The sequence below is a fragment of the Camelus ferus genome, chromosome 3, assembly GCF_009834535.1.
Source record: "Camelus ferus isolate YT-003-E chromosome 3, BCGSAC_Cfer_1.0, whole genome shotgun sequence".
Taxonomy (NCBI): domain Eukaryota; kingdom Metazoa; phylum Chordata; class Mammalia; order Artiodactyla; family Camelidae; genus Camelus; species Camelus ferus.
The window spans coordinates 86,965,379-86,988,430 of record NC_045698.1 but is presented as its reverse complement, the minus strand read 5'-3'; the positions used below and the strand labels follow the sequence as shown (position 1 = coordinate 86,988,430).

The window sequence follows — 23,052 nt, the reverse complement described above, 5'->3', positions numbered from 1 at the left end:
CACCTATAGCTCCAATGGCTCACATCATCTGTCTGTCCCTAAACTAGATTGACAGTCATATTATCTAAGGAGATGGAGTCAGATTCAGTTCTGGGGATTTATGACCAAAGAAGACTTGAGGCAAGCTGCATGAAATGCATAAAGGAGAAGTCCTGCATACATTGGTTTCAAGACTAAGCTCAAAATCTCCTGTTCCTGCATTTTTTACCACCTAAACTAGAAATAATTTTTTCCTTGTCTTACTTTTCTTTACAAGCACAAATATTTTAATTTAAATTGTAATTCGTAGTGAGACTTCCTAGTCACCCCACTTCCCCCATATTGATTTTAAGCTCCAGATTGCCTAAATGTGGATTAAACAACTTTGTAAATGCCATGGTCTGTAAATAATGTGTCCTGAGTTCTTATGATGAGCCTGACACAGTACTAAGTACTTTCACATGCCTGAACTCACAAGTTACAAAATCCTAAAGAAATATATGTAATATCATTATCCCCATTTTACAGATGAGGAAACTGATGCACTGAGAGTTTAATAAATTGTCCAAATTGAACCCAGGTATTGTGTCTCTGGAGTATGAACACTTAATGATTATCTTTTCTGCCTTGCTTACAACATATGTATACAGCATGGGCTCAGTAAATATTGATGAATGACTAAATGGATGTGGGATTAGTCATGTCCTAGGGTCTGAACAAGGCTCTGAGGTGGGACTGTGGTGGTAAACGTGCATAAGGAGTACCTTTTTCTGTGATGACAACTGTGTGGTAGTTAGAGGTAATATGAAGATGAACTTAATTAAGCACACTTCAGCTTGTGGACTAGATACAAGAGGGAAATAGGGATGTATTTTTTTCTTATATAACAAGATATCCAGAGTTTTATTGTTGGTAGTGTTGGTTTATTTGCTCAAGGATGCAATTAGGATCTTTCTTCCCTTCTGTGTGGGCATCTCAGAATGTTGATTTTCATCCCCATGTTTGTCTCATGGTCACAAGATGTCTGCGGCAGATCCAGTCATTACATCTGTGTGGGAGACAGAAAGAAGCAGTGAAGAATAGAACCTTCCCCATCTGTCCTCTTTTACAAAGAAAGCTTTCTATGGTGCTATCTTTCTCAGCAAAGTTCTGTTCAGCTCTCATTGGCTAAACAGGTCACAGGGTCATCCCTAATTGCCATGAATAGCTTATGCATCACCAACGCTAGGCAATTTGTGGCTCTGAACAAAATCGTAATTCTCTTAGGAAGGAATAGAGATTGTTTCCATCTGAAAAACAGATGAGAAACATACATATTTCCCAGTTAAATACAAAACAGATCTTCTATTTTATTTTGTCTTAAACCTGTTGTGTGCTTGCCTATCAAATAAGTTCTATAATCACAGTGTTTCATGTTTGCAAATGTCCTAGTGTCATTCTTGGCCATCATTTGTTATTTTGTTACGATACACCTCATTGCATTGCTGCTGTTTTGATTTGCCAATTTGAGTAACATGTCATTAAGTAGTTATAAGACACTTCTTTACAGAGCTTTAAGAGTTTTAAAAGATAATATTTATTTTGGCAACTACTCAGTGTGGTAATTTGAAGTCAAAGTCCTGCTGGGGCTGGGAATGAAACCCACATTCTCCAGCCTGAACTAAAACTGAATGCACATTCCTGTGGAAGACATCCCACAGTTTCCTTCTGTGCGAGGAACTGTATCAAGCCCTCCTGCTGCATGTGTGGAGGGGTGAGTGTGTGTATATGTGTGTGTGCACACATATCTAAGTGATAGAGACAGAGACACACAGAGAGAAGGAATGGGCCACATATAGCGTCTCTTAATAAGGTTCACCTATTGAGTTGCAGTGTCAAATCCAAAGTTTTTTCCTTCCTTCCTATCCTCTAATTGCTGTTGATATTTCATGGATTCATGGCTGTGATTTTTGTATAATGGCCATATTTACCGTTGTATTTAATTCTAGTATCAATTTTAATTAGACATTTCTGAAGCTGGTTAGTTTAATCCCAAATCATTATAGGAGGGTTTTTTTTTTTCCTGGTTTCTATAACTCTCAAATTTATGACATTGATATGTAGTGATCCAAATAAGAGCAGAAACAAAAACCTTTTACTTCTATAATCCTGCAAAATTAAGATTTTTCCTTATCACAATTGTAAGTTCATTCCCATCTCTTCATATTAAACATTTTCTTTCCTGTAAAAAACTGTCACATTTGTAAGTGACTTCTCAGTCCCTTCCTATTTTAGTACAAAAGCAAGATGACCATCTTTAGAAAATTATTACAAAGCTGCTTTAACAACTTGGAATATTATGCGTAATCATTTATCATAATTGCTTACTGTTCTGTCTTCCCCACTGAAGCATTGGCTTCTTGTTGGCAAGCACTTCACCTTTTTTTGTTTCCCCCAAGCCTTGGTTTGCACTTGAGTAAGCAAAGGGACAGGCTGACAGACCTGGGGAAATAAAATAGGCTTCTGTCCTTAGATGGCTTTTCTTTTAGTCTGAGACCTGTGATAGACAAACATAAAAATGTTCTCATTGTTCTCGTCCATTTCTTCTATTCTCTGGGAAGAGGAACCAACAATTTTAGATGCTTTCCTTCTTAAATCCTTTATTTCAAACACCCCTGCCTCCTCTGAGTTCCTGAACCATTAATTACACTGTCTCTTTAGTATCTTCAATCTCTTCCTCACCACTATCCTCTTCTCTCAGACTACAAATGTTCTCAAATCTTCCTCATCCTAAAAACCCTTCCCCTGAATATATCCTTCTCTCCCTTTCCCATCACTGTCAACTTCTTTCTCCACATTTACATGTTTCAGCCACTCCTCACCTCCATTATAATTCACCGTTACTGGATTCACAAGTGTCAACATGGGGCTTGGATGAAACAAAAGACCTGGCACAGACTGCACTTGGGTAAATCTGTCCTAAAGAAACAGAGGGGAGTCATTACTGCTGGGATATGTGACAAGACCAGAAACGTTTACCAGGATATTCACAGATTAAGCCTCTGGTCCACATTGTGTGGAACACAGTTGCTAATGATCTTGTCTGTAGTTGAAAGAGGATCATATTAGAGTTATTGGAAGCTTAACTAAACCCCCAGATCCAACACCAGGTAGCCTAACCTGACTCACCCCATGTGGAACCCAGGCGAATTTAATCAGGATCAGCTTCTCACAGGTGTAGTGTGGATACTAGAGAAGTACACTTGTACTCCACAGTTATTCACTGGACACTCAAAAAAATAAACAATGTATATTTTCACACCAAACTTACAAGGAGAACTTAAAGAGGCTAGATCTGAAATCTTTACAGCCATCTTTTATCAAAGGTTCTTTTATCAAAGCCCCATGGATTATGTTTTTCTAGACTAGATAACACAAATGTGAAGAAATATTTTGCTAGAGGAAACCTAGGAGATCAGACCCTTTGGAAGGTTGGTGTGTGTGTCCTAAAAGATGGCTGTCAATTCATACAGCAGATTTAGGGGAGGATCTTTTGGAAATGATGACGAACAATATTAGGAACTGGGATGCAATCATGGGAACACACATGCTGAAAAGTTTAGCTTCTAAACTGCTTTTCCCTTGAACTTAAAGAGGTCACAATCTTTTCTTGATACATTTTGATCTTATTTTGGAGGACACTTAAGGAAAGCCTGATATACTTATCACTTGTGTATGGGTGAGTGGGAAAAGTACGTGGAGGTGCCCAAGAGAGTTGGAGAACCCAGCATTGTCTATGGGTCAAATCCATGCACTCCCTCTTTTCAGGTACACTCAGTGGAGATGAAACTTAATGAGTGGAACAAAATGAACACATGTCTCATTAGCCTTGGTTTTCGTGTCCCACTCTTCTCTGCCAACATGTCCTTCTAGTCTATTTTACAGCCTAAGGTATGAAGAATCACCACCATTGTGTGACTCCCAAGTCCTTACATTCAATTCTGAGTGTGTGTTCAATCTGAGCTCAATCTGATCCTGGACATCATCTCCTAAACATACTCTCTCAGTCTGCCCCTGGTCACATTCTCCTTCTCTCCTTCTCCTGCTACTCCAGCACCTTCCTTCCTAAAAACATTGATGTTGGCACAGTAGCTCAAGGTAAACACAAGATCTTTTTTTGTGTGTTCACAAATGTTGACAAATACTTTCTGTTTCATCTCTAATGTATTTCCCAGTTTCATTTCTTCCTCTGCATTTTGCTTACCCTACTGCCCTTACTCCCTCTCACTCCATTGATTCTTCCTGCCTCTGTTGCCACCTCCTCAAGCCAAATTTCATCAACATATTTCTAACCCACAAATCATGTTAAATATAACAGAAAATAAAATACATAATTAAGTTTGAAATTTCTGTGTATTTTTAGCAGGTTTTACCAACCAGCCTTTTTAGTTTTATGTGCCCTTCCTCTCCATCTATAGAAGCAAGTCCTATATCCTAATACTCTGATATACAAGCTAATCTTCTAATATAACGTACTCTTTATTTTTTGCTCTATGATTTTGTACACGATATTCCTCCTAACCAAATATTTTTCCCTTCCCCTTTTTCCAAATGTCAAGCACATGATCGTCCCACAAAATCAAATCCGTATATTATGTTCTCAAAAAGCAGCCCCTGATTCCTACCATCAGACCTCCTCAGAAATGCCCTCCTTTTCCCCCAAGCACTCTGTATACAACTCTGTGATAAGATTTTTGAAGCAAAGTGTCTAAAAAATTTTTTGACTGAGCATTTTAAAACTCAGGTTGTCATTTAAATTTTTATCTCTATAACACAGCACAGTGTTTTGTACATAATAGTTGGCAAATAAGTGTTCAGTAACCTAGGAGGAAGCAAGTCTGGGGCAAAGCCATGAAGTATGGTCACAATAGTGGAATTCAAACCACCAGTGGAGACATTTGTTGCTGAACAGAGGAAAATTGCCACCTAATTCATCCAGCAAGTGTAATGTACATGTATACAGATGCTCTTTCCTTTAGGTAGTTTTTCACCAGCCTGTTAGCATAGAGACATAGAAAATTTCCTCAACACATATCGCTAATTTTATTTAGGATCGATGTGCATTTTTTTATTAGCACAAGAACAGGATTTTCCCCTAAGGTTGCTAGTGTAGGCTTCGATGATAAACTCATGACACTTACCTTCAGCAAGTAATGATTCATCTCCCCAGATCTCACTCAGAGTCAGTAGCAGATCTGGAGAATTTTCTGAAGTTTCTTTTATGTCCAGCAGGACTGGCTGAGACTGGACATGAAAGCTGTCTGAATACTCTAATCTATTCCCAACCTGCAGAAATGCAGGCTTCACGCTCTCTCTGCTCGTGTCATGAATCATGATGCTGACAAGTAAGTCAGATTCATAACATTAAACACAGGTTGATAGGAAGAACTTTTTCCTGCATCTGTTGGGAAAGGGCACAGCTGTTCTCCTGCAGATCTGAGCTTCTCCTGCCCATGTAAATGTAAAGCTCGAGTAGAGACCAAAAGATAGCCAGTTTTTATTTTATTTTCGCTGGGATAAAGAAGATCCATTTTTTGCCCTGAGAAGTCTCTATCTTGTTTTCTTTAAAGCTGCTTGCTGCGTCCTGGAAATTCCATTGTGTCATTGCTCTGAAGTTGATTCATATTCTATTATGAAGTTGTTATTATCCTGGCCTTTATTATAATGAATAATAATACTCTTTAGCTACACAACATCTTTCTTCTTAGATCATCCTGCTTAGCCTCATAAAATAAATTAATCAAGTTACACCTTTAACGAAAACAGTAAGCTACTTCATTGTAAAAGCAAATTGTCTTTGTTCTGATTCCAATTGTGTACAGTTTTCTAAAGAGGTATTTTAAAATATCAGGGGAAATTTCAGATTGGGCATTATTTAAGCTGACTGACTGGTCTCCCCAGAATTAAAAATAAAATAGTGTTTTGAAATGCTTAGTATGTGAGAAAAATGGATAAATGCTTCTGAAGCACAACAGAGAGATCAGAGCATATATTAAATACACAAATATAAAGTTAGTCTCTTCCTAGTGCAGTATACATTTTAAAATGTTTGTCAAGAAGAGTATCTGGTAATATTGAGCTGGTCATAGTTCTCCTTGCTCATAATACTTGCAGAAGTTTGTGCAGAAGTCACAGACAGGAAATATTTCTGACAGTATCTTATAATGTGACTCTTCATCACCCCCATCACCTCCTCCAACCTGGATGACTGCTGCCATTCTATTCCCTGCAGTGGGAAATAAGGAAAGTAATTATCATATTTAATGTATGTATGTGGAAATTTCTAATAATATCTAATTGTTAGGCTTCGACTTGAATTTAGTTTTTTTTTCCTCCAGTGGAAGTTTTTAAGTACTTGGTGTACAACCCTATCTCTCAAATTTATCTCTCAAATTTTCTGCGTCTGATGGAAGAAAATGGTAAGGGAGTAAACAGGGAATTTCCATCTCAAGCAATCTTTAGCACCATCCACCTCTCATCTATAATTGTGGCTGTTTGCAGATTCAGCACCACCTGAGTCCACATCAGTGCAGTCAGGTTTGGTAATAGATTATTTTCTCTATTTTTCTCTACCGTACAAGCGTTCCATTTACAGCCGGGCCATTTGGCTGTATAGCTTTTGGTTTAGGGTCTGTATGTGGCTAGAAGCAAGTAAGAATAGTCTATTTAAAATTATAGCCATATCATGAAGTATATATAAGCCAAGAAGACCTCAAAGCAATTTTTCTGTATAAAACAAAGAGAATTGAGTTAGTCATATTTGAGAAACAATTCATAATCCAGATGTGAAAAATTGTGAGAGAGTCAAATGAAGAGTCACAGCCTTCACTTCTAATTCTCACATGCAATTCAGATACTTCTCTTTCAAATCAATTTTGACTCACTATGGAAGGGTGAATAGTGCCCCCCTAAAGATGTCCATATCCTAATCTCCAAAACCTGTCAATATGTTGCCTTACATGGTCCAAGGGACTTTCCAGGTGTGGATTAAATTAAATATTTTGTGATGGAGAGGTTATCCTAGATTACGTGGGTGGCCCAATGTAGTTAAAAGTGTCTTCCCTCTGATATGTGAGGAAAGAGAGTCAGAGTTATAGACAGACGGTGATGTGATGACTGAAACAGAGAGAAAGAGATTTTTGAAGATGCTACCCTGCTGGCTTTGAAGATAGAAGAAGGGGCCATGAGCCAAAGAAGGCAGATGGCCGTCAGAAGCTGGAAAGGCAAGAAAACGGCTTCTCCCGTAGAGCCTCTAGAAGGAACACAGCCTTGCCAACACTGTGACTTGAGCCAGTGAAAGCTGTTTTGGACTTCTGACCTCTAGGACTATAAGATTATAAATTTGTATTTTTAAGCTGTGTAATTTGAGGGCAATTTATTATAACAGCAATGGAATCCTAATATGGTCACTGATGGTGATGAAGGGAAGTGTGAACACTGGGCCTGTCCAGGTTTGAGTCTTGGCTCAGCCATTTATCAGTTGTGTGACCTTCAACAAGTTATTTATACTCTCTGGGACTAAGTTGTCTTATCTATAAAATGAGTATACCTATATTGTATTGAGTGTTATAAAGATTAATTTAATTAGTTCATATAAAGAGCTGAGAATAGTTCCTGCTGCAAAATAAGTAGTCACGGAGACATTAGAAGAAAAATAGCATGAGTTAACCAGCACATGAATTAGGAGAATTTTGCCATAGATAATGCTTAGTGATAGAAACTTAAAACTAATCTCATTGATCTCTGTCTCTTCACATGAAGGATGTGCTGGATGCTATGTTAGTATATCTCTCAATTTCCTATCACTGTTGATTCTCTGTACATCATTGTGCTAAAATTACTGTCTACTTCTGCTTAATTCTTTAGCTTGTTATATGGGAGTTATTTGGCTTCTAACTTATTAACTGAAATAAATTAATCCAGAGATTCTGTAAAGTTTGTTAATATTCAGATTTATTGGGTTTAAATTCATTTTTCCAAATTCTTTTCTCTTAGACAATTATCATTTAAAAAATAATAACCCTTGGCCTTTATGCCATTTATTGGTTTAATAAGGGAAAGAGTAGGAGTATTAAAGACAATATGGGCAGAAGAATTTGGTTTCCTTCAAGTGCCTCTTTGGAAAGTTTATTGACGAAACATGCATTCTTAACATGTTCTTGAGATGTTATCAGATGCTCTTAAGGTGTGGACTTCAAAAGGATAGATGCTGAAAAAACTAAAGTTTATCTTAGTTATATATTGAAGAAAACTTTCAGAGTCCTGAGTTGGATATGCAATAGTGACAACCAATTATCTGAACAAACCCACTTTACAATTACTTTATGAATCTCAGAAATGAACACATGAAACAAAATAATAATAAGACGAGCATAAAGGGATCCTTTGTTTCTGGGATAAAATATCTTCCTTGTTGGTGAGAGAAGCAAAAAAAAAAGAGTCACATCGTTCTTTTTCCTCCTAAAACTTTCAAAGATGCCTTTAATTTCTAACAAACCATTCATCTCTTCCTGCATAGTGAATATCTGTTTATCACCACCACCCCCGAAACAAAACAGTCAAGAATCAGTATTAGATGGGGAAAGGCTCAAAGAAGAATATTGCAGTGAAACCAGAGAGTCCAAATAGTGAGGAACTGAAAATCCAGAGAGGTGCAGACCTTTTCATAGGAGGACCAGAGCGTCCCAGACTGCTCGAGAAAAAGGGAGCGTTTTTCTGAACATGTTACGGAAAACATCTGAACAGGAAGGACTTGACTTAGTTCCCTATAATTTGTTTTCTTCATGACTTTGAAAGGATTTTTTTTTTCATCAGAAGGATCACTGGAATAATTTTATTCCACAACAAGCCAGCATTACATAGAATCACACTATAATTGATACTGAAGTAACCTAATTATTTTCTCTGGTTTATTCCCAAAAGTCATACTCAATTTGCTGTATTGTCTCAAGGAATTTCAAAGAGAGAAAAAAAAGATGTAAAGAATTATTTAATCACTGAAAATGTATTGTGCAATATGTTGTGTTAAGCACTGTGCTGGCCACTGGAATTTGTTAAAATAATTCCTTTCCATAATGGATGGAAAAGTTAGAAAAAATACTAGAGTTAAATAATTTATTTACTGTTTGGGAATATAGCAAAGCAACTGTATAGAAAGGCTAAGATAAGACAACAGCCATCTTCTAAGCTGGAGGACAAAAAACAGGCAGTAAAACAATGAGGAATGTTGGAGACAGGCACCCAGTGCAGCTCAGAGATTGTGAATAGTTCTTTTCAGGTCTGAAATCATGAAGTCCCACAAAATCGTATAATACCATGCATGGGCTGCTGAATTTCAAGGATTTTCTCTTTTTAATTTTCTTTTTAATGTATATTCTTCCCATTGAATGGTTATCCTAAAAGTCAACAATTTTGACAGCTTTGATGTATTTGTATTAACATTTTTCTAGGAGAAATAGTCATTTAGAAAACATTCTGTTACAAAATGGATTTGGAAAAAATACCCACTGAGACCCTTAAACCTCAGTGTCAAATAAGAAAGAGCCATCAATGTGTTTGCTGCTCCACTTGCGGGGCTAATCAGTCCGCTTAGCCTTACAGGATGGTCAGAGTAGTTAATTAAGAGCCAGGGGAACTGAGTTCTGTAGAGCAGAGAGCAGTTTACAGTGAATGCAGGGTGAGGCAGCGTATGGCCAGTGCTAACACATTAATCCCAAATCGGTTAGCCAGTAGAGTTTAAAGAACAACAACATCTAAATTGGGCTATGAATAATTGATGACAGCAGCTGAACTATTAAAGAAAAATGACCCTTTCCTCTAGGAAGCCTTCTATATGCCTGTAATTGCTAAGCTTATTTTGTCTCTGATTGTGTACTGCTTCTCCCAGGAATATTTTCTTTCCTCTGAAACATGAGGAGGAACTCCAGCAACAGATTTTTGATGGGGGTGATAGAAAAAGTATATGCTTTAAAAAGGCTGCCAGATTAACTGAACTGACTTCAAAAAATCATGACCATAATTTTGCTGTTCATGTAGGTACACAACAGGAGAGACAAAAATTGAAAATTCCCTTTTTGTTGAGGGTTTTTCGGTATGAGGGTGGGATTATGAGGGTGTTCACCACAACGCAGACTTTGAGATAAAAGGGCAATACTTTTAAAATCATATCAAAAGGCGGACAGGTTTTTAAAATACGGTGATTACAAAGAATCTTACATAAGAATTGAGTATAATTCATTGCAGACTTGTGAATCATTTCCTCTAATGAAACAATGATCTTTCTAACCTTCTAACACTGTCTAACCTTCAGAAAGAGTGTTATTTGCAGAATCAGTTTTTGAAGAGCTATCAAACAGTGCATTAATACAAGTGAGATTAATTTTTCCTATTACCTCTTTTTTTTGTGCATTGTAAATGTTACATCTCTAATTGTTTCCATAGAAACAGTTAATGTTGGACTTTTGAAAGTAGTGGTAAGGGAGAGGGGAGCAAGGAAGATAGTTTGAGAAGGAATGACTAGCAGATGTGTTAAAATAAATTTAAGGATATGTGACATTTAAGTGCTAAATGAAAAAGCACAAACATTTCATACGTGTAGCACAAGGTTTTACAAACTTGTTGAGTAAAGGTTGGACATGATAAAGTTGCAAGTCAAAAGTCTGGACATTACATTCTGATCTTAAAAATATATGCATCTATCTACAGAAGTGTTTAAGGTGAGCCATCCCTTGCCTTACTTATTTATGTAAAAAGCACAATTAAAATTGGTGATACATTTCTTCATTCAATAAACATGTATAATATGCCTACTGTATGACAGGTTCTCATCAAGATGTTTGGGGCACATTAGTCTAAAAAGCAGAAAGGATCACTTGACAAAGCTTACATTGGGGTGGGAGGTGTAGACAGTGAGTGGAGTAAAAATGTTATAAATTGTTATGCTCTCAAAAAAGGAAAACCTGAGTAGGGTAAGAGAACTGGGGGTTTGGGTTGTAATTTTGATGAGGGTGGTCAAAGGAAGCCTTATTGAGATCATGAATAAAGACTTGAAGGAATTGAAGAAGTACACCACTGAAATATCTGGGGGAGATCCCTGCAGGCAGAAGGGCCAGTACCAAGACAGAAAACTGCCTGCTTGTTTCCGCTACAGCAAGGAGGCTGTTGTGGCTGCAGCTGAGAAACCAGGTTGGAGGGTTATCGGTCAGGAATGTAGCTGTCAGCTAGACCATTTTAATTTTTATACCATTATAAGGATTTTGACTTTTATTATGAGTAAAACAGGAAGCTAGTAAGTCATTGGTTCTCAAAGTATGGCCCCCAGATCAGTAGCACAAGCATCATCTGGGAAACTGATAGAAATGTGGAATCTTAGGCCTTACCCCAGACCTAAATTTCTGGGGATGAGACCCAGAAGTCTGTATTTTACTAAATGATCCAAGTGATTTGGATGCATGTTCCAGTTGGAGAACCACTGCACTAGGTGATTCTAAGCAAAAAAGTCATGACTGAACCTGATCATTTATCTTAAAACTTCTAGAGATTCACTATTAGTAGGACAGCCATGACTTATACTCCAAATTTGAGCATTTTTGATAGTAAAAAGGAGGCTAAAAATAAACAGTTATAATTTATCTACAACAAGTTGTAAGCTGAGATTTTCTCATAGAGTAAATGAGGCCACAAATCACTTGTTTATTCTATAAAGTATTATGGGCTCTTCTTCTAAAAAGAGATCTAGTCACCAAGGCTGACTTCTGTAGATTGAAAAGAAGAGGAAGGGGAAAAGGACTGCAGAGTATAACTTCCCAGTCTGGACCTTTCACTCTCATAAGTAATGCCTGGCCTGAAGTTCACAGGAAGGCTATCTCACTTGAAAATACAGACAAGTTACCGTACATAATCTGAAATGATTTAAAACGTAACTGGAGCTAGAATGGGATTTTTATAGAGGCCTGACCTTTGGTCTTGCTCATTTCATTACCAAGTATTTTACTGCTGACATTTAGTCTGGGCCAAAGTTTGTCCCTACGCATTTCAAAGTCATGACATTTCATCATGTGGTATTTTGCTTTTGATTAAGGTGCTATGGCATTAGTTGCCTTATAAATTTAATAGTATTTAACTATTTTATATGAACGTGCTCTTTTTAGAAAATGTGGCTACATAAAAGTACTATCTGAGTTGATATAAAATATTTAAATGAGGAATCTCTCAAAAGTGAAATGTTGCTAGTATCAAGGGTGGACTGAGATGCATTCTAAACAAGCCCCGGCATAGACATAAAATGGGAGAGCATGAAGCACAGAGCCCGTGATCAGTGTCTGTGCCTCTTGTACTCTTGTTTCCTGCCTACGACACCGTGGAATGCTTCAGGCCTCAGGAGAGCTCTTTCAACATGGTCGAACCACAGTTAGAAAGTGAGGATGGCAACCTGCACTATTAAAAACATTGCCTAAGGAAAATATAAACTAGCTAAAAATAGAAAGAAACACAGAATTTAAGCTTGATAAGAGATTAAGGTTTGAATCGGATGCTTCTCAAAGGTATTCCATGGATCATCTGCATAAAGGTCACGTGTGGAACGCATGAAATGTACAGGCAGTCGAAGGCTACCTGCTAGACTTGCTGGATCAGAATCTCTGGGCAGGAGACTTAGAAATCTGCATTTTTAATAAGCACCTTAGGTGATTTTTACGCACACTAAAGTTTGTGAAGCACTATGATACAGACAGTGTCCAAAAAAATAAATTATTCAGGGCCACAAAAGGTGAAGATAAAAAATAATTATAATGGTAAAATAAGTTTCAATGTTTAAACTGTTTTGGTTTGAATGACTGTCAATTAAGGAGAAATAGAGAAGAAAGAGATATACTGAAACTCAAAGGACTCACTGCAGCAAGTCAGAGGAAATGTTAAAAGCTTGAGAAACAGCCAAATAATTGCTGGGGTGGGGTTTTGGTAGAGCCTGCTCGGAGATCTCTTGGGACTAACTTCACATTGCTAATTTACAATCACATGCTGCATCTGTCACTTTTACAAGTCAATGAGAATGCCCACCCTTTAATAGCATGGAGTTACTTGTGATGGTCTCCAGTGTGGGCCATCCAGATAAGACCTTTCAGGATGTCAGGAAAGAACCTTGGTGACGCACATTAACACACACATGCTCCTTTATGTCACTTCCAATTTACTTTATCTTAAATTGTCAGCAAGAAGAACTCAAGCCCATATTAATAACTAGAGGTTTGTATTTTAGCCAAGAAAAATAAACCCTGCTGATAGCTCTGCAGACAGCTGGTTTGCTCTAAGTAGAGCCAGAAAAAGACATGGCTCTTTGTACTTGTGGAAATTTTATAGTATTTAGGAAAGGGAACTGGTGGAAGAGCAGTTTCAATGTCTTTGTTTAGGAGTGGCATTTTGAGAAAATAATTGAGCTTATCATTAAACATGATTTTTACTATAAACAGCAGAAAAAATACAAACACTATTAAGATAAAGTCATGGTAAGTTTCAGCCATCTAGAAATCTAATTGTGCTGAAGAAAAAAGATCTAAGTTTTTTTTTTTACTTTTCTAAATACAGTTGAAGAAATTAAGATGCTGTTCTGATCATCTCATTCTGATCAAAAAGCAAGAAATTGTTCATAATGAGAAGTGACGGTTAAGTGGAAATAAATGTCGGCCATAACCAGACATGGGGCTAAGATATTTAAAATGTAGACTTCAAAAGGAAAACTCAGGTTTGTCTCTACTATGAGCCTTAAAAGGGAATGTTACCCAAATTGCACAGTAGATTCACTCTCCGGTTTATACAATCTTCATTTGAACATGGAAGAATATATTCTAAGGGAACTGGTTTAGATGCACAGGAAGCTTTCCCAAATATAAAAGAACATGTAGAAGAAGTGAAAGGAGGGTCATACAGCAAGAAACAAAAACAAAATAACTGCCCTCTCTTAGGAGAGCAGTGTCAGAAAGGTTTGAGGCCAGACTTGCTGAGGCTTGTGGAAATGCTGAAGATAAGGAAAGGCTTGGTAAGCTATGTTCAAAGATAAGCTATGAACTAAGAAGGGCGGGAATCACTGCTAGGGGAGAATGGTACACTGTTAACAGATGACTGAAATGTTTACCAGATTATTTATTTATTAACTCCTATAATACCCTAAGCCTATCTCAGTGCCCATCACCTTTCAAGTACATCACACATGTGGAGGGAATGGATGGATGAGGAGTTCAGGTAGTGAGAGTGATTTCAAAAATAGGAAAGTGGTAGAGTAAGTATGACTTTTATAAAAGAAATTTCAATACCAAGATAAAATGTGAAGTTAATAAAGGGACTTGGTTGGTTACTTTAAAATTACGTCTCTGCAGACTAATAGGAATGACATCCCAAGAGGCAATCTGATGTGAGAACTATCACTAACAATATTCAGGACCAAAATGTACAAGTTTCCAAGGTGCAATCAGAGTATTTATCCACAATTTCAAAAGGGGAAAAAAGATGGATTTGGGATATTTCAGAACAGTGATGTGACTATTTCTGCCATAATTCTATCATATCTTATGAAGCAGAGAACTTGGAATGATACAGATTTTAAAAATGATGTTTAGATTCTGCTAAAAAATAAAAGTGTAATCAAAAGTAGTAGAATTTATTTTTTATGGGATTACCTAGTCTGTATATAAAGAAAATGCTGTCATCATTATGATTTCAGTAGGGCATCCTGAAAATTTTCTCTTTCATACTCAGAGAAAAGATGGAGAAGGTTAACTTGGTGATGCTATAAACAAATAGATTTCTATCTCTCCAACATACTCAAATAAAACCAAAATGGAAGGAGACATTCTCAAGCTGTACTGTATGACTCTGTGTTTGGCCTTGTTTTGTTCAATATTTTGATCAGTGATTTGTATTAAAAACAAACAGAACAGGAACTTACAAAATTTGAGTTTGACACAAAGCAAGAGAAAAAAATAATATTTTACTGCCAACCTGAGCAAGGTAGCATTTACTTGTCTTTTTTCAGATTGCTATAACAAAGTCCCATAGACTGAACAATAGAAATTATGAACAATAGAAATTTATTTCTCATAATTCTAGAGCCTGGAAGTATGAGATCAAGGTGCCAGCAGAGTCGGGTTCTGGTGAGGACCCTCTTCCAGTCTGCAGACTGCCATCTTCTCAATGTGTCGTCACATGGTAAAGGGTCAGGGAGCCTTTCTGGGGTGTTTTTTTAACAGGCACAAATCCCATTCATGTGGGCATAGCTCTCATAATATAGTCACCTCCCAAAGTCCTCAGATCCTAATACCATAATATTGGAACTTAGGATTTCAACGTATGCCTTTGGGACAGACACAAACACGTCATCTGTAAGCCTCTGTCCCTGCTCCTCTCCACTAAATGCACACATAACCTAGAAGCAACACAAGACATAACCAGAGGAGAACTCTGTAAGGTGGTGTGGTAGGTTGAATAATGTCCCTCCAAATGTATCTAAATCCTAATACCCAGAATATGTAAATATGCTGCCTTATGGGAAAAAGGAACTTTGCAGATGTGATTAAAGATCTGGAGATGAGGAGATTACACTGAATTATCTAGGAGAGCCCAATGTGATCACAGGTGTTCTTAGAAGAGTGAATGAAGCAGGAGGGTCAGAGTTAGAAAGGGAAGGCTATGTCATGATGGAAGCAGAGAGTTTGAAGATGTAAAGCTCCTGCCTTTGAATATGGAGAAAGGAGCCACAAGCCAAGGAATGCAGGCAGCCACTAGAAACTGGAAAAGGCTGGAAATGGATTTTTCCCTAGAGCATCCAGAAGACCAATCTATACCTTGATCTGAGCCAAATAAGACACAAGTGTGGGTTTCTGACCTCCAGAACTATAGGAGAATAAATATGTGCTATTTTAAGTCATCAAATTAGTGATACTTTGTTATAGCATCAATGGGAAACTGCCACAAATGGTAAGAGGAAGAAGAACTGATTAGGGACCCCAGAACTGGAGGGAAAACATAATGGTGGGGTGCTCAATGGCTGAACTTCCCCTTCAGCACCCAACACAAGATGACTCACACATGTTCCAACCTTTACCTAGCAGCCCAGCTGCCCACTTAGGCTCATTCCTCCTCTCGATTAAACAGAAGACTGGCTAAAATAAAATATAACGACAGCACTAAATGTTGGTGAAACCGGGTCATAGAGAAAGCCAGTCAATTGTACAATGTTGGTGGGAATGTAAAATGGTAATCCATTCTGGAAAACAGTTTGGCACTTTCCTATAATACTATATAGGCAACTACCATGTGATGCAGCAATTAACCTCTTGGGCATTTGTCCAGAAAAATGAAATCCATGCTCACACAAAACATCTGTATGACTATCCATAAGAGCTTCATTCAAAAGAGCCCCAACTGGAAACAATACAGATGTCTTTCAGTAGGTGACTAGTTAAATTATCAGTGATACATCTATAGTATGGAATATTACCCAGTAATTTAAAAATATGAACTTTTGATGCATGAAATAATTTGGATCAATTTTGAGATAACTATGCTGTTACAGAAGTCAGTCTTGAAAAGTATTTTGATCCCTTTATATAACATTGTTAGATAGACAAAATTATAAAAATGAGGAATAGGTTAATTGTTGTCCGAGGTTAGGGATGGTGAGAGAAGGTGGGTGTCATTATGAAATGGAATTATAAGGAATCCACTTGTAGATGTAACTCTGATTTATACTGACTATATATCAATGTCTATACTCTGCTTGTAGAGTTTTGTAAGATGTTACCTTTAGGGGAAACTTGTGAAAGGGTAAACAGGATATCTCTCTATTATTTCTTACAACTACATGTGAATCTATCTCAAAATAAGGAGGTAAAAAGAAGACTTCGTGAAAAGCAAGCCAAAAATAAATGTCGTGGATGATAGAATATTCAGCAGTGCTCTTAATAATGAATTTTCTCAGCTTTTATTTTTCATAAAAAGTTTTTATTTCTCCTTTGTCTTTAACAGATATTTTCACTAGGATTAGAATGCTGGCTATGATGACTTTTTTGCTTTTTCCTTGCGTTAAAGATGTCACTTTATGTCTCCTGGCTTGTATTGTTTCTGATGAAAAATGTTCCTTTGTATGTAAAGTTTTTTTTCTCTCTGACTTCTTTTAGGAGTTTCTCTTTCTCTTTGATTTTCAGCTGCTTGAATACGATGCATCAAGGCCTAGTTCTTTTGTTATTTTTTCTGCTTGAGGTTTTCTGCACCATTTCAGCAATCTTGAAAACATGAGTTAAAATCATGTTTTGGGGATAAGTCCTTCACTTAGTTGTAGGAAAGCCCTTTTAAATGGCAGACTAAGAAACTTTGAAAATTCTTTTCTCCATAAAAGCACCAAGAACAGTGCAAAATGGTCAAAATTACCATTTTTCTTAACTATTCAAGGTAACCCAGATCTTACAACAGTCAAAGAACATGTATTCAAGAAAAAAATGGCTGAATCTCAGTCACTTGAACAGCAGATAATGCTATATGAATTTGCCTTATATCCATGCCATTCTTCATGACTTGACAGAATCCTTGAAAATAATTAACCTCACAGCCATGATAGCTGTGAACCAGAGTCTAGAAATCTAGTGATTTAGGGACAAAATCACTTTGAAGCTGCCCTAAAATTCATATTACCAAACAATTGCCACTCACTGATTTGTATGACAGCTTTCTTAAAGGATTTTTCTTTATTTGACCTGACTCAGAAATCACTCAGTGAGAAAGTCCTTATCCATGGAATATTTGTTGAAAATAGTATAAAAAGATTAGAAAAAATTGTCAAACAGAAAAGTGTTGAAGAAAAACAAGAAGAGGAAGAAGAAGGAGAAAGATCATCTTGACAGCTGTAATGAAGATGGAATCCAGGTGTACACCAATGGAAAGAGAACAGAGATGTATCAGATAATAAGAGGACTGAGAAGGGATCATTGTATTTAGCAATGGGGGTGTTAATTGTGTATCTGAAAAAGAGCTGTATTAATGAAGCAGGAGGGGCAGAAACTGATTGGAGAGAGGTTAAGGGAGAATGGGAAAGGAATAGCAAACAAATACAGTCTTAGAATCAAGATGTTTTGGTCTTCCCAGTACTTTAGTTAGCCTCTTGACTTTGTAGGTAAGAATGGAAACTCCAAAAAACTGACCACAAAACACATAGCTAGTTAGTGGCAAACAAGGAGCTAGCATCCACATGTTCTCACTCTCATTTTAAATATCTTCCATTACACAAGATTGCCTCCTGAAAAAAAAAAAAAGCCAACGATTTTTTTTTTATTATTAGTTACAAATAGAGATTTTGGACTTCAGAAATAAAATAGTTTTGCTTTGTCCAAGAAGAAGCCAGCCCTTATTTTGGTTATGACATTCTGAAAAAGACAAAAATACAGAAATTGTTTCCCAATTCCCTTTTTTTTATCACTGCTCTCCTTTCAGAGACACAGCTGGTGATTTGCTCTTCAGTTACTATTAAACAGATAACATATTCAGCTACTCTTTGAACTATGAGTGTTATCAGCAAGAGGACAATTTCATTTTGTATTTTGGTCACTTTTTTCATGGACTTAACCCCGTAAAAGAACACTATCTCTGGTTCTTAAATATTTTACTCAGAGTGAGTTGTATTTTGTTTTAGAATAATAAGAATTGAATTTCTTTTTTTATTCAAAATCAAAGCCTTCCAAAGGCCTCTCTGCACCTCCCCCTGACCCACCAGCCTCTTATCCAGTTTTGATGTTCTCCAGAAAATATAGACAGGTGAATAATACCAAGTTTTATCTACATATCACCCAGCTCAGCATAATCTCATAGAAGAAAATGTAAAGAATAATCCGCAGTGGTCAAGGAGCTAGACTAAACTTGATCCCTAATTAAACAATACACCCACATGGCCAACCAAAGAGCTTGCAGCTCTTGCTAATCTGATGTTCTTTTACAAGGCTTATCTCCACTTGAAAGCTTTCTTTGAAAACATTTCTTTGGCAATAGTCTAAATTATTCACTGCTTCCAATATTAATTTTTGTTTTATATTTCTAGTGTATTCTATACAATGGGATAGAAACATTTTATGCAGATTTTTAATTAAGATTAGTGAAAGCCATCATGCTGATAATAATAACAAATAGACACATAACACACATGTACACTTTGTAGTTCTGGCTCATTAGATAGACTATGTGGCAAACAGCAATCAAAGCATCATTTCTTTGAACATTTACTTTAATTATGATACTATATACTACATATAATATTTATTCTAGGGGTGTGTAAAGGATTTTAAGATGAAAAAAGTATAATTATAGTAATTATGATTTGAGAGCTTTCTTGAATACTTCCTTTGGAGGTGACATGAAAAAATATTAACTAGAAAAAGGCTCTGGGCATGAACAAACACTTCGTTTTTTAATAATCCTCATCCTATCCAGTGCTGCTGCCATATTAGCATATTGTCATTTCTGCTTTTTCCTTTTTCTTAAAAAATCTATTTGCATAATTATGTAGAGTGCAATCTCCCTTTTAGATAGTTCTAGGGTATGGAGTACTTAGCATTTCATATTACTATAGGAGATAAGCTTCTGTAGATACACATGACTTTGGATATGAAAAGAAAATACATTTTTGTGTTTCCTCTCCTATTTCTGATTTCTTTGTGAAGAGGGAAGCTCTGGCATATTAGAACAATGAATGTTAAATTGTCTTATTTTCTTTCTGAAATGTCATATATGTCATAGAAAAATACTTATGTAGACACAGGTTTTAATTTTTGTTGTGATGAGAAATAGTTTTAAGAAATTCTGACCTCTACATTTATTACTCGGTTTCTATTCAGATACATAAATGAAATATGAATACATAATGAATATAAAAAAATTTTGTTTAATAGTGGACTAGTTTTCAGTGATCCTTAAATAACACACACAAACACATTCATACACATACAGATGTACACTCACATATGATGAATTACCTATACAAGGAGAAATATTTCTTAAATGTGCAATAAATATTTTGAATGGAACTCTTCGTTTATACCAATTTTTAATACAATCATTTTATGGGCTTTATTTTAAAAATACCTACTCATATATTTAAAAAGAAAAAAGTAAAACAAAATGGAAAGTTTCAAAAAGAATGAAAATTTGCTACAAATCTCATCACTCAACAGTTGGTTTTGGTGACCATCAACCTAGTCTCCCTTTATTCACACACAAGCCATCTGAAAGATAGGAGTAGTTTAAACAATGAAATTGTATCATGTGGAGTATTTTAAACTTAAAATTAAGTTGAATTGTATTTGACTTTAATTGAAGAAAAGGAAACTGATGTGAGAGTTAAAGAATTACTGAAGTGTGTGTGTGTGTGTATAGCACACTCGTTCATGTATGCAAGACACATCTGTTAATGATAGCTTTTAAATTAAGAGTAACAAAATTTAGTGCCTTTTATTTTTAGCAAAATTTCTAGTTTAGTAAAAGGTGTTATGTGGCTTTCAGAATAGTTGGGAGAGCTGGAGGACCAGATTCATGACTGATATTTAATGAATAATGTACAGAACCGTATCAAAGATTAAATGTGATTAAGAAGACACTATCACCACTTCTACCATTCACACTTGAGATGCTAGAAATGTTATTTGACAAGTGTTACTAAAATCTGAACGTATTCATTCATCCATCCCATGAGAAAAAAACAAAACAACAGAAGAAAAGAAATAACAATAAAAAATAAATAACAATAAAACTAAACATAGCTGGATTAGTTATATTTCTTGCTTCCAATTTTTTAAATAGAAGACTTACAGGAAATCTTCTGTTTAGTAGAACCTGCACTTCAGCTTCGTGGTGGCTAGAGAAGCAAGTGTTCTGGATTGTACTTCCTTGTCCGTCCAGCAAACTGGGACTCATAATACAGGAATTTGTCTTGTTGTTAGAATTTTGGAATGAATGGTCATAATAATTATCTGTTACAAGAGTGTTTGCTGATCTTACCATTTTTTTTACTCACTTCTTCCTTTTCCTGGAGCACACTCAATAATACTTACTGAGAAATTTTACATGGGAGGTAATATTTTGAGGACTTGCATGTCTAAAGAATTATTTTTAACTACACATTTCAAGCTTGAAAAATATTTGACTCTCTGCTAAAAAATATGAGAAAAATATCACTCATGCTTCCTCCCACATTTGCTCTTTTAGCTTTCATTTTTAATTATATTGTCATTTTAACATTTCCAAGAAGTTTAACATTCACATTAGACTATGTAACTATAGTTACTTTAGTTCTTTCATCCTCTGTGTTGACGTAAATGGATTCAACTATCAGTAACCATGCTTTTCTACAGTTTCTATTTTCCTAAGCTCTTTATTTTGTGTTATCACTCATTTGGCTAAATATCATTATACAAGAGTAAGAAGTCATATCCTTTACTTTAAATATAAAAGGTAGTTTTACTACCTATAAATTTGGAGTGACAGTTTTTCTTAGAAATGTATAAATATTTCCACATTTTTTTCTGAAACTGAGTATTTCTTTGCAGACCACTAAAAACTACTTGACATTCCCTTTTAATGTGACTTGCTCTTTCACTTATTTGTGAATTCTCATATGATTTTTTCTTTATCCTTAAAGACTGAGGAATTTACCAGAATGCATGTATGTACTTATATCAATCCCTCTGTATCCATTTTTTCTACAACACTGTGAGACTCATTCAGTAAATTCAGACCTGATGTATTTCAGGACAGGTTAACTGTGTACATAAATTTTGTGATACTTGTTCTGTTCTTAGAAACAAAAGTTATATATAGTTCAGTATCTTTTGCTGTATTCATAATTTTTTCCATAGTCATGTTCATGTTTTGTTTTGTTTTCTATTTTGTTTATATGATTTACTTCAACCTATGATACTTTTTTAAATTGAAGTATAGTTGATACACATTTTGTAAGTTTTAGGTGTACAGTGTAGTAATTTTTTTTTTTGGCAGTATATATTCCATTACAAGTTATTGCAAGATATTGGAGATAATTCCCTGTGCTATATAGTAAGTCCTTGTTGCTTATCTATTTTATGTTTAGTAATTTCTATTAATCCCCAAATCCTAATCTGCCCTCCATGCCTCCCTCTTTCCTTTGATAACCATAAGTTTGTTTTCTATGTCTGTGAGTCTATTTCTGGTTTGTATATAGATTTATTTGTATTATTTTTTAGATTCTACATATGAATGATATCATATAGTACTGATCTTTCTCTGATTCATTTCACTAAGCACAGTACTCTCTAGGTCCATTCATGTTGCCACAAATGGCAACATTTCATTCTTTTTATGACTGAGTAATATTCCATTGTGTATATATATACACCACATCTTCTTAAGCCAGTCATCTCTTGATAGGCACTTGGATTATCTCCATGTCTTGGTTATTGTAAATGGTGCTGCTATGAACATTGGGGTGCATGTACCTTTTCAAAGTAGAGGTTTTTGGGGGTTTTTTTCTGAATGTGTACCCAAGAGCTGGATTGCTGGATCATAAAGTAGCTCTATTTTTAGTTTTTTAAGGAAACTCCATACTGTTTTTTTATAGTGGCTGCACCAATTTACATTCCCATCAACAATGGAACATGGTTCCATTTTCTCCTTACCCTCTCCAGCATTTATACGTAGACTTTTAAATAGTAACCATTCTCATAGGCGTAAAATGATACCTCATTGTGGTTTGATTTGTGATATTTCTCTAATAAATAGCAATGTTGAGCATCTTTTCATATGCCTATTGGCTATCTGTATGCATGTTTTAGAGAAATGTCTATTTAGTCTTCTGCCCATTTTTTGATTCAGTTTGTTTTTTCAATATTGACTTATATGAGTTGTTTGTATGTTTTGGGTATAAACCCCTTGTTAGTCACATCATTCACAGATATTTTCTTCCATTCCATAGGTTGTCTTTTCATTTTGGTGATGGTTTCCTTTGCTGTACAAAAGCTTTTAAGTTTGATT

The 23,052-nt window shown here is 35.8% G+C and overlaps 1 long non-coding RNA gene across 1 annotated transcript; it reads right to left on the bottom strand.

The window, feature by feature from the left end:
* Positions 1–813: 813 nt before the first annotated feature.
* Positions 814–21,150, bottom strand: LOC116662689. Its single transcript, XR_004318686.1, has 3 exons — positions 20,857–21,150; positions 2,347–2,460; positions 814–1,027 (listed from the first exon to the last, which is right to left on the bottom strand). It is a non-coding gene; the product is annotated as an uncharacterized LOC116662689 (long non-coding RNA).
* Positions 21,151–23,052: the final 1,902 nt, after the last annotated feature.